This window comes from Pleurodeles waltl, chromosome 9, assembly GCF_031143425.1.
Source record: "Pleurodeles waltl isolate 20211129_DDA chromosome 9, aPleWal1.hap1.20221129, whole genome shotgun sequence".
NCBI classification, from domain to species: Eukaryota; Metazoa; Chordata; class Amphibia; order Caudata; family Salamandridae; genus Pleurodeles; species Pleurodeles waltl.
In genome coordinates, this window is record NC_090448.1 from 926,712,650 (window position 1) to 926,726,227 (window position 13,578).

Below are 13,578 nucleotides of genomic sequence, written 5' to 3' on the forward strand. Positions count from 1 at the left end.
TTTTCTGCAGAAATCTCCTTCTACATTTCCTTCATCTCTCTCTACACTAATATTGTAATATATGAAGTGACATAACAAGCAACAGAAATTGTCTGCAACAAATTGTATATCCATATTTGCATTCCACAATTTCAGAATGACAGGATTATAATCATTAATATACTTGGAGACCTCTATTCTTCTGAAATTCCATGTACCTTTGGTGATTTGCATGTAAGTGTATGTCTGCCTGCAGATAAAAAGCTGTTCACTCTTCCTTTGTAAATGACACCTTGTAATAAATGATTCTTTACATCTGTGTTTTCAACAACAGTACTTGCCACATCCATGTGCTTGAATGTGTAGAACTTGTTGCCTTCGGCCTTTATCATCATTGTCTTTTGGGATGGTGCATGTAACACACTATTCTATGAAAGATAGTACAGAGTCATCACTGTCCGTTTGAAATTTCGGTGCATCTTTTATCCATAATAGCATGTGAATACAAGGAGCACCTCATGCTTGGTACTCTTTATTCAAAAGAAATCTGTAACTTCACTAAGAGGAAGATTTGATTTATTACATATGAAACCCAGCATGTTTGACAAATGTAGCTAAAATATCTACAAACATTAGCAGGATCCATAAAGCAAAGTTCTCCTGCTGTCTTCAAATTCATGTCCTTAATGTTTGAGTTTTCTTCTTTTAAAAACTCAATAACTCATCCCATGCAGACGCTGCACACCTAAGTGTCATAAACCAAATAGATACATCAACTTTTTTCAACATACATTTAAGTTAGCCATGAGAACGATACAGACATTAGTTGGTACCACATTGACATGCCATCAAAATAATTAAATTGTATTCCAACATTTCATTCTTACTTTGAACTTTGTCAATAGATTACCTTGCAGAGAGATTTTGTTGATTAACTCTTGTCTTCCAAATGTGGTTTACAGCATAAGACAGTCCAGTCAAGTCACTCTCAAATAATAGATGAAATATGTAAGGAATACACTGGCAAAATCTAGGGTCCTTCGAACATAGTCTAGTTGACATAGGTGTAGAAAACAGCAAGCCTCTAAACTTTTTTCCCACATACCCAATGGAGCTCAATTTGCTTGTTTTATTTGAAAGAGATCAATAGTACCTTCAAAACATCTTTGGAATTAAGTGGATGGATACTGTGATGTTCATACATTTCTTCTGATTTGCACCTATCCACTTTTTCAATCTTTCCACTTGATGGTAATGTTTCATCATCAATACAACTTACATCTCAAACACTATCATCATTTTTGTAATAAATATTGTTTTGTTTCAAATATAATGTGGCTTTTTGACTTTATTAACATCAACTAACTCTTCCCATATACTATTGTTTTTGGAGGGCACACCATTTACTAGAATGATGAGTGGTTCATCAATAGCTCTCTATACACCCACAGTGCCATCATTCCACATAAATTCAGAGTTAAGTAAACAACCCTTCCTTTAAGTCCTTTTTGCAGCTCTGTGGTGGGGTAGTTTCCCTGTCTTAGGTCCCATTCAAACTATTGTTTGAAAAGGGTGTATAGTTTGAATGAGAATTGATTCATAAACATTTAGGTGGTCATTATGTCCTTGGTGGTCAGGCTACCGCCACACCGGCGATCACGGTAGTACCGTCGCCAGACCGGCGTTAATGACAGAATGTAACAAATGAGAAAATGGCCCAACTAATTCTCCTCTGTTCATTGTTTTGTCATTTTACCACATGTAGTGATTGTTCTCTATACCCTCACATATTGCTTAATTGGATATGTTGTTTAAATGTCACCCGTGATATTATGTTTCGACGTAATTGGAACAATTTATTCCTATGATTGTTCCCCTTCGTCCTGCATGAATATATATGAATAAATATAACAAAGAAATTACTTTACGGAGAGAGTATTTATCACTTGTCTTGTCAGAAAATTGAATAATCTTTCCCGGCCTTTGGACCAATTTCGTACCTTTACATGTTGTGTTGACTGTGGGCAAGGTTGTGCAGGTGGCGGGAACTGGGACTGTTGATGTTGTGCTTGCAGGTGTGAGTGCTGATGTGACTGTGAAAGAGGAGGAGGAAGGGGTGGCATTGGAGTCAATGGCTGCTGTTGTGTGTGCAACTATGTGTTGGCTGTGTGTGTGCTTGTGGACTGATGTGTGCTGCCTGTGTTTGTCTGTGCAAGTCTCGTGCTTTGGGTGCATGCTTGTCAGTATGTGTGTGTGGGATGGGTTGGGGGAGAGGAGCCTGGGACTGGGAAGAGGTAGTTGGAGGGAGGACGGAAGAAACAGGGACACTGGCTGCCAACAGAGAGGAGGCCAGAGCCTGAAACTATCTCTGTAGGGCCACCAAGCCACGATGAATACCCTCCGGGAAGGTATTGCTTTACTGCATCTGGGATGCCAGCCCCTGGATGGCATTCACTATGGTTGACTACCCTACAGAGATAGATCTCAGGAGGTCATTAGCCTCCTCACTCAGGGCAGCAGGGCTGACTGGGGCAGAGCCTGAGGTGAAGGAGATGCCCACCCTCCTAGGTGAGTGGGCACGGGAAACTGGGTGGGGGGCAACTGGGAGGGCGGTGCTGGTATGGGGTGGCAGAAGACTATGTAGCTGGGGTGGTCCCAGAGGGGTCCGCCACCACCAGGGAGCTCTAATCGGAGGAATCAGAGTCAGTAGTATCAGCTCCAGTCTTCTCGTGGTGCTCCCCTTACCCTGCATCCCACTGTCCCCTTGGCGTTGGTGGACACTGCCTCCTGAGTCCCATGGGCTGCTGCTCCCTCACTCGCCGGTGCCCCTGCTCTTTCGTCAGATGATGCTAGTGCACACATGGACAGGATGACAAAAGTAGAGGGGGGAGAAAGGGAGCACAATGTCAATCACAGGACCAACAGCACAGATGGCATAAACATCACAAGCACTCCCTGGGACAAAGATTGGGAAGTATGGACCACAGTGATCAACCATTGCCTAGGCACTACAGCAGCTAAGAACCCATACACTACCAACTGCACACTTACTGTAAACAACTAAGCCCTGTCAGCCATGGCAAGGTAGCTACCTAGCAATTCCAAGAATGCATACCACCCTACATAGCTAAGCAGGACCATGCAGGAATGTCAACACTGGCATACGGGGGCATTCAATGACTAGAAACCTGCACTCAAACCATATGCCAGCCAAGAAATGATGAATGACACTCACACTGGACTCACCCCCTTGTGGCTGCTGTGTTGCCCTCAAGTGCCCATCCAGCTCAGGGTAGGCCACCGTTATTATGCGGGACACTGAGCGGTCAGGGTCTGACGGGCACCCCTACCTCGTTGGGGGGCCATCCCCATCTGGGCCTCAGCAGTCTTCCGGGTCTAGCGTCTCAGGTCCTCCCACCATTTCCTGCATTGAGTGCTGGGGCAATGGACCTCCAGGGTCCGCACGTCCTTGGCAATGGAATGCCACAACCCCTTCCTCTGATGGGCGCTGACCTGCAGATGAAACAGAAAGAAGGACATCATGAACCATACAATCCAGCCTGTCACACATATGGCCTATAAAATCCATTTGCCCATCATGTGGCACATACATGACCCGTACCACTGCATTCACATTGCCTGCAGCCATACCGACCCAATTGACGCTTTGCTAGCACACACATATATCTCCATGCAGCCATGTCACATGCAACGTACCCTGTTAATCTGGAGGGCCATACATGCCCAGACAGGGGTGGGACCCCATCCAAGGGTTTTCTCCAACTCCTCCAACGTGAAAGCTGGGGCCCTTTCCCTGTAGCACAGGCCATGGCAGGTTCCAGACACTGGTCACAGCCGCACACGCAGTGGAGATGTTGTCCATTATTAAACAAGTGAACTTGTAGGAAAGAAATGGCGGTTTCATGTTTGGATTCTGTCTGTGCGTCATTGGTGTCAACTGTACACACCTAGACAATTCGGGTGTCCAAATCACATAAATGCACTGTGTACTCACCCATATTCGTTTTGGCCCACTTAGACACCAACCACTGCAGAGAAATAGGAGAAGGAGGCATGAACCCATGTACAGACCCCTTGTGGACATGGCTACAATGGAGGACAACTACATCACACTCACCTATTATCTGGACAGGGCCACAATAACACAGCTGTATGCACAATTGGAGCCTGATCTAATTTGCGTAATCCGTTGCACCACTGCAATTCCCCCCCTTGTGCAGGTACTTTCAGTGCTCCATTTCCTGGAAAGTGGTTCATTCCAGGTGACTGTGGGCTTGGCTGCAGGAATGTCACAGCCAATGTTCTTGATGGTGCTTGGAAGGGTTTTGACTGTCTTTCTGAAACACATGTACAGTTACATCACATTCCCCCAGTTTGATGATTTGCCCACTGTGAAGGCTGGATTCTATGCAAAGGGACACATACGACATGTGATTGGGGCCATTGACGGCACCCATATTGCCTTAGTCCCTCGCAGGGCCACTGAACAGGTGTACAGGAATAGAAAGAGTTTCCATTCACCCAATGTCCAGATGGTGTGCCTTGCTGACCAGTACATCTCCTATGTCACTGCCAAGTATCCTGGATCTGTACATGATGCCTATGTCTTGAGGAATAGCAGTGTCCCACAGGTGATGGCATGACTACAGAGGCACAGAGTGTAGCTCATAGGTGAGCATGAGTCGCCACCCAAATGTATGTCAGTGTATTCCTACTGGAGCCATACCCCATGCCATTGTGCCTGGTTAGTGTGTGTCCCTCACTTCTTGCGGGTAACTCCGGCTACCCAAACCTGTCCTGATTTTGACCCCTGTCAGGAATCCGAGAACAGGGGCTTAGAACCGGTACAATGATGCTCATGGGCATACTAGAAGGATTGTGGAACAAACCTTTGGTCTCTTGAAAGCCAGGTTCAGGTGCCTCCATCAGACAGGTGGATCGATCTGCTACTCCCCTGAGAAGGTCTGCCAGGTTGTGGTGATGTGCTGCATGCTGCACAATTTGGCCCTCAGACGCCATGTACCCTATCTGCAGGAGGAGGGGGGTGACAAGCAGCTGTGGCAGAGGTGGAAACTGAGGACAGGGAGGAGGCTAAAGAGGCGGAGGATGTGGACAACAGAACATAAATCATTAAGCAATACTTCCAATGACACTGAGGTGAGACTGTTAATCCATACATGTATACATTTGATTTATGTGCTGTGTGGGCATGATAATATGCCAGTCAATACCTTTCCATCCCAATTGACTGTCTCCTACGCCTTCCCTTATTGCAGGTGTTGGTGTAGTTACAGCAGTGAACTGATGTGATGACTACAGACTGCTGAGACATATTTGTTGGATGGCTTCACACATTACAGGACATTTGCACGGGATAGAACAGTTGAATACAGTTTGATACTTTGCACATTTGTCTCTGATAAAGAACTATTACTCAAGTTGTGTTCAAGGGTGTTTATTTGACGACAAAAACAAATGAAGTGTAATAGAGTGGGTTGATGGTTGAGGAGAAGTTCAGAGTAGTGGCCCAGTCTGTTTGTGGCACAGGTCCAGTGTCCATGGGGCCATAGGAGGAGGAGCAACAGCAGTTCAAAGTGAACAGGGTGACTCAGTGGGACACAAGCGGGACATTCTGGAGGGGCTCATTTCCTGGCTGTGGTCTTGGTCTTAGCAACAGTCTCTGGTGTCTGTCTGGGTCGCAGGGAACACTTGCTGGGGTGGTTCACCTTCTGCAGGGGGAGGGGTGCTGGTGGCCTACAGGTCATGTGGCAGGTCCTGCAGTCCACTAGCTGCAGCTGATGTTGATGGCTCTTGGGTGGACTGGCTAGTGGAAGTGGGCTGCAGGTGTGCTCGGTTCTCCTACATTGTGTTGCCCATGTCACCAAGCACCCCTACAAGGGAGGCCATGTTGGCACTTAGGGTCTGCAACTGCTGCATGACCTTCTGGTGGTGTACCCCCTACATCCACTGGTTCTCCTGCATGATGGTGATCACCTGGTCCATCCTGTCCTGGGTTTGTTGGTATGCTTCCAGGACATCTGTGATTGCCTCCTGGGCAGTCGGTTCCCTGGGCCTGTCTTCCACCTACCACACAGCTACCCTCCGAGTGTCCCTGGCCCACTGTGCCTGTGTCCCCTGAACAATGTGTCCACTCCCAATGACACCAGGACCTTCATCGTCTTGCCTGTGTTGTCAAGACTCGGATCCCTGCAGTGGTCCCAGATGAGCCAGGGAGTTCCTCCAGATCCAGACCTCCTGTGTTGCTGTCATCACTGAGGGCATCTTCTGGTCTGGACTAGGTACCCGTGGTGTTGTAATTTAGCAGTGATTAGATTAAGCATTGGCAGAAGACATCTTGTATTTAGTAACTATTGTGAACATTTTGCGGAATCCATTTTGTATTCATGGCAGCCATTTTCTCTGCTACATGCTGCCATGTGCTCACCATGTGCTCTGTCCTACCTTTCTGTTAACTGCTCTTGAAATCTGCCTAGTGACAAGTTATATTTAGCATCTCTTACTTTCGCACATGCTCAGTAAGGTCTGCAGCTGTTAGTCCTTGGAAACTGTTAGCACCTCCTACCTGTCGACTGTGCATTTTCCACATGACCTTACATGTATACAAGTCTTGTTTCCATAATTGTACCATCTCCTTTTAGCCCCTGTGTGGGTATAAAAGGACCATGCTCTCTCAGTTCAGTGTGCTACTTCAGACATTACCCAAGGGTGCTGTCTGAACTGTAGTACCACCTCATGAGGTTAATAAACTTTTGTCTTTTATTCCAGTTTCTGTGCCAACTTCTTCCTACATGGTCTGAGGACTTTGTGCAGAGAAAGGTGAACCCCTTGCACTAGTAGGCCTTGCTGAGGCTTACTTCAACAAATTGGCGCCCGAACAGGGACTCATCGGCGACTCGGATGCCCAACGGATTGGTCGCGACGAAGGATTGGAATCTCGCTGCGGACGATCAATGCCTGAGGAGACCCGAGTCTTGGCAACCACTGCGTTTTTCCCTTCCTTCTGACTTGACCATCCAGGTGGCGCCGGTCCTCGACTGAGATCCTTTTTGTTCATTCGTCATGCAGTGACCATTTGGTCGATTTTAGAACTTGGCAGTTGGAACCTGGACACCCTGTGATTGGTAAGAGCTGTTTTACGGCACTTACTGTGGGTTGTGATGCCTGTGTTTGGTAATGTAGTTTAGCACTACTTACTGTGGCTTTCGTGATTTGGGTGACTAGTCAATTTGTATTCTTTGGATTTGATATATAAATTGCAATTTATATAGGCAGGTAATGAGGAGAATTTTCTCCAATTTAATTTTGATTTGAACGGCACCTTAAGTGCTACTTTGATTATAATATTGCATATTCTGCACTATTTTTGGCATGCCTGTTTTTAGCGCACTTCGTAGGATGTGTTGCTTTTGTAATGGTACCAATTTGAGACTGGAAGAATCGCAACCGGCACCCCCAGAGGGGATGCCAAATAGAGATATGTATGTTAAACATGGTCTTTCTTCTATAATGTACAGCACATTATGGAATAAATACACCCGCGCGGATCCTGAGTTACGTTGGCCTATGCATGGGTCATTTGATTTGCGAAAGATTGAGTATGTGGAACAATGTATGTGTAAGCGAAAGTCTAGGCAAGATATGTTTGACTGTGTACGAATGTGGGAGAAAGAAGCGTGTGGACGAGTGAAGCGTGAGCAAGCCTTGCTTGAGAAAGAGCAGCAGAAGAATGTATATGTGAAAGCATTGGAAATGAGAAAGAAAGAAATAAATGACTTAAAGGAGCTAGAAGAGAAAGAACGTAAGCTACAGGTAACTGGCCAATACACTGTTAGGCAACCTCTCTATCCTATCCTTAATAAACCACATGATGATTTATTGTTACTAGGTCGACCTCCAACTCCGTATGTCGTCCCTTCTGCCCCTCATGAGTTACCTAAAGTCTCCAGTTCGGAGCAACAGAAGATGCGAGACAGTCGCTCTATGCTGCCTGCTGACCGTGCGTCTGAGCTTAGATCTATTGCTCGTAAAACAATTCGTAGCGTTGTTTCTGCTTCTGAACTTTTAGACAACATGAAAGGGTGGACGGAAAAGGAGCAGCTATATTTTACTGAGGCATTTGGCTCAGAAGTTATTGAACTATATCGGAAATATTCTGATGAGTTAGAGCCCGATGATGTAGCAGCTGATCATAAGCAAATGCGTGATGGTCTTTTTGTTTTCTCCCAGGTGGCTGATGCAATCAGGCTTTTAATGAAATTACGTATTGTGGCAGTCCGTTTGCAAGAAGAGAAAAGGGCTGCGGACGCAGTTGCACGAGCATCTCAGACCGAAGGGGCGCAAGCTTCCATCCTTGAAACAGATAAGACTATGATAGTTCACGCGAAACCAATGCGGGAGGCCGCGCCTTTGTATGTTCCTCCTAAAGGATTGGGTACAAATGATGATAAAACTTCTGTTGATGCTAAGGGTTATTTTATTTATAATTGGGTGTATACTCCTTGGAATAGGGCAGATGTAATGGCACTTAAAACAGCATTACCTGACCCGCGGAAAAATCCAGCCGCCTTTTATGAGGAAGTTGAGGGAGCAGTTAGTGCTTGTACTATGACTTTGGACACCTTGATTCTTTTGTTTTGCCTGAAGGTGTGGCTCTCATACAATATGTTGATGATACAGTATTTTGTTGGCAGCTGATACCCCGGAGCAATGTGAAAAGTGCACTTTGTCCTTACTTTCTTTTCTTGCTTCACACCATCATAAAGTGTCACGAAAGAAATTGCAATATTGTAGACCAAGGGTAACCTATTTAGGTCACCTTTTGTCTAAGGAGGGCCGTGCACTTACATCAGATCGTATTCAAGCAATTTTAGACACACCAGTACCCTCTACTCAGAAAGATGTTCGTGCATTCCTTGGTCTTACTTCTTTTTGTAGGCAATGGATATTAGGGTTTTCACACATTGCCAAACCTTTGCTAGCACTTTTGACTAAAAATACTCCAATGCCCCTTCCATGGACAGATGAATGTGAGACTGCTTTCCGGCAGCTGCGACAAGCCCTTTGTTCTGCACGAGTGTTAGGTACTCCAGATTACATGAAGCCTTTTGCACTTTACGTACACGAGAAAGATGGATGTGCATTGTCAGTTTTAGTACAGACACATGGCAATAAGCAGCGTCCCTGTGCATATTTTTCAGCAGTACTTGATCCTGTTGCTCGAGCGTTGCCTGGGTGTTTTCGTTCAGTTGCCGCAATAGCTGTCTCAATACGTCAGAGTGAAGGGATAGTTTTGTCACATAAGCTGTTGGTGCTAGTACCACATGCGGTTGATGCTCTTTTAAATCAAACAAAGACACAACATTTAACTAGCGCCCGTATGACAGGTTATGAGTTGACATTGTTGGCTCCTCACATTACACTGAAGAGATGTGCGACACTAAATCCAGCTACTTTGTTGCCATATCCGGTGACTCAGCCTCAGTCACAAGAAACACATGATTGTATATTCCTTACCGAAGAACAGACAAAGGGTCGTGTTGATTTACAAGATACGCCCCTTTTAGATGTAGACGGGGAACTGTGGGTTGATGGGTCTTGTTTGAAGTTGCCAGATGGTACGACCTCAGCTGCATATGCAATCACCACAATACACACGGTAGTGGAGACAGCTCGTATACCACAGAAGTCAGCTCAAGCAGCTGAACTAATAGCTTTGACACAAGCATGTGAGCTTAGTACTGATTTAAGTGTGAACATTTACACAGACAGTCGCTATGCTTTTTGGAGTGGCTCATGATTTTGGTTTGCTTTGGAAGGAGAGAGGTTTTCTCACATCCCACGGGATGCAGATAATGCACGGAGAATTAGTGCATAACCTCTTGATTGCATTGACATATCCAAATAAACTAGCTATTGTGAAATGTAGTTCACATAAGAAAGTGACCGATAAGAAAGGGCAAGGTAATGCTCTTGCAGACCGTGTAGCACGTGAGACTGTGATGCAGCGAAGTACTACTTCTATGTATGTAGTGAAGTCACAAGCTGAACGTTGGCATAATGCTAGACAAGACGTATTAGATATACAGAAATCTGCTTCTGTGAAAGAACGTGAGCAATGGTCTAAAGATGGAGAATTGGATGATGAGGGCTGTTGGCGGAATAAGCAGATGGATAAATGGAAATTGCCTATAGCTTTTGTACAACCTATGGTTCAGATGGCACATGGGCTGGCACATGTTGGAGCTTCAACAATAACAAAGTTGCTTACGCAAGTTTGGGAGCATCCAGAAAATTCCAGTACAGCTAAGAGAGTAGTACAGTCTTGTTTGATCTGCTTACAATAAAATCCTGGAAAAGGGACACGTACTCCTGCAGGAGGGTTTGCTACACAAACTGCACCTTTTGAAGTTCTACAAATGGATTATATTCAGCTTGAACGCTGCAACAATTTAAAGTATGTCTTGGTGGTGGTTTGTGCCTTCAGTAAATGGATAGAGGCGTACCCCACAAAGGATAATACTGCCATTACCACAGCGAAGGTGCTTTTGAAAGAATTTTTCCCTAGGTTTGGTGTTTGCAGACTTTTATGGAGTGATAACGGACCTCATTTTGTTGGGGAAGTTATTAAGTATGTCCTGAAAGGATTAGGGATCAAACAGAAGTTCCATGCGGTTTTCCACCCACAATCAGCAGGGTTGGTGGAAAGCTATAATGCTACATTGAAGCTGAAATTAGCGAAGATACAGGCTTCCACATCCTTAACTTGGCCGGATGCATTACCATTGGCATTATTGTCTATTAGGTCAGTGCCACACTCCCGACTTGGCCTTAGCCCCTATGAAGTAGTATTTGGGAGACCAATGAATATTTGGGGAGTTCCTAAACCAAAATCTGTATATGATGTACCTTGTGTCCTGATGAATGATTATTTGGCACAGTTAACTGACAATTTGGTTTCTATTCATCAACAGGTTCGAGAAGCACTTCCTGACAGATCTACAGGTGAAGGCCATGAACTCCGACCTGGTGACCAGGTGATGATTAAGGGGGTGATTTTAACCTTGGCGGACGGCGGAGGCCGTCTGCCAAGGTACCGCCGTGAAATGACCACACCGCGGTCAAAAGACCGCGGCGGCCATTTAAACATTTCCGCTGGGCCGGCGGGCGCTCTCCGAAAGAGCGCCCGCCGGCCCAGCAGAAATGCCCCTGCAACGAGGACGCCGGCTCAGAATTGAGCCGGCGTAGTTGCAGGGGTGCGACGGGTGCAGTTGCACCCGTCTCGTATTTCAGTGTCTGCAAAGCAGACACTGAAATACTTTGCGGGGCCCTCTTACGGGGGGCCCTGCAGTGCCCATGCCATTGGCATGGGCATTGCAGGGGCCCCCAGGGGCCCCGCGGCATCCCCTACCGCCATCCTGTTCATGACGGGTTTCCCGCCATGAACAGGATGGCGGTAGGGGGTGTCTGAATCCCAATGGCGGCGGAGCGCGCTCCGCCGCCATGGAGGATTCAATGGGGCAGCGGTAAACCGGCGGGAGACCGCCGGTTTACCCTTTCCCGCGGTCAGAATGCCCTCAGGAGCACCGCCAGCCTGTTGGCGGTGCTCCCGTGGTCGGTGACCATGGCGGTCACCAGCCGCCAGGGTCAGAATGACCCCCTAAGTCTTTTAAAATATCAAGCAGCTTGGAACCAAGGTGGCGAGGCCCAGAACAGGTGCTCCTTGCGATTTGCAGTTTGAGTGACGAACCGAAAGAATTGGGTCCATAGTACTCACTGCAAGAGAGTGCTACCTACCTTGGTGGGACCTGCTGTGCTGACCGATCATCGAGAGATTTTGACTACGGAGAAAGGCCGTGCTATATCACCTGACGAATCTGCAGAGGTCTTCCCGGACCATATTACTTCTGGAGTGTCGCGATATAATTTGAGACCAAGGAAAGAACCTGAAAATTGTTTTGAAAAGACTGGTTGAGCTACCGCCCTGGGTTAGTGAAACGGAGAGCCAATGTGGCAAGGGGGGTGGATCAGCCGTGCATTAGAGTAGTGACACCCATCTTGGCCCGTGGTGAAAAAATCAGCGGCTGCCCAGGGATAAGAGCTCCAACTATTGTTTTTAATTCATTTCTGAAAGGGTCGATTATCACTGTTGCTAAAATGAATAACAAATTGATCATTAGTATTATGGGGTTTGTTGTTGTTTTGGTGGTTACAGCAACAATCACCTGGTTTATTGAAAAGAAGTCTCCTGCTCGTGAGTTTTTTTGTTGCCACTACTCCAGTACCAGAGGATCACTATTACTTTACGCTTCCCTATCACGAGCAGAAGCACCGTCAATCGTACTTCAATAATACTTTCATTCAGATGTTGCATCACACTCATAAGGCTACAAATACTACTAACTGTTGGGTATGTGGAATGATACCTGCGCATCAAAAGAAAGGAGGAACATCTTTCATTCCTCTTCCTTTTTCACACAATGGTTCTTGTCAAGCTTGGTACATGCTTTTGTTTGCATCTGGAAAACGTACAGAGGGCGGACTTCTTTTTCGCCTTAATAAAGTATGCTACCAAGACAAAGATGGGTATCCCCAAGCTAAAGGAACTAAATGGGAATCGGAAGAGTATCAACCGGACAATGTTTCAATACCATGGGGGTCATTCTGACCTCGGCGGTAAAATGCCCTTACCGCCGGTCATAAGACCGCCATAACACCGCCGCGGCCGCGGTCAACCGCCACGGTCATTCTGACCCACAACGGCCAAACCTCCAAAAATCCGTCCTCCACTGCAGCCCGCCACATCGGCGGGCAGCGATAAACTGGAGATGACCAAACCTCCACCGTCACGCCAACAGAAATACGCCCATGCCATTACGACCCACGAATCCACACGGCGGTCATTCAAACGTGGTATTTCATTGGCGGTACACACCGCCGCGGTCAGAATACACACACATCACCAAAACACAGCCACATTGGACAATTTGAAATACACACACCTGATACACATACACACACCACTCCCACACAATCAACCAACTATAAAACACACACCCACATCACCCACAAACCCCTGCGACCCTAATTACTGAGAGAAGGAGAGAGAGACACAGCAGACAATCCATAGCAAGACACACTGAGGCACACTACACCATCACACACACCACATAGTAGCACAAAGCACCACTCACCAACACACTCCTCATCACATACACCACCCCACACCTCACCCACACCACCCCATGGCACCCCAAAGGCACCCACGCTTTTCGGACCAAGAACTCCGGGTCATGGTGGAGGAAATCCTAAGAGTGGAACCCCAGCTCTTCGGCTCGCAGGTGCAGCACACCAGTATAGCCAGGAAGGCGGAGCTATGGCAGCGGATCGTGGACAGGGTCAACACGGTGGGACAGCATCCCAGGAATAGGGAGGACATCCGCAAAAGATGGAACGACCTACGGGGGAAGGTCCGATCGATGGTCTCCAGGCACAACATCGCGGTCCAGAAGACTGGCGGCGGACCCCCACCCACCCCTCCCGAATTTACATCGTGGGAGC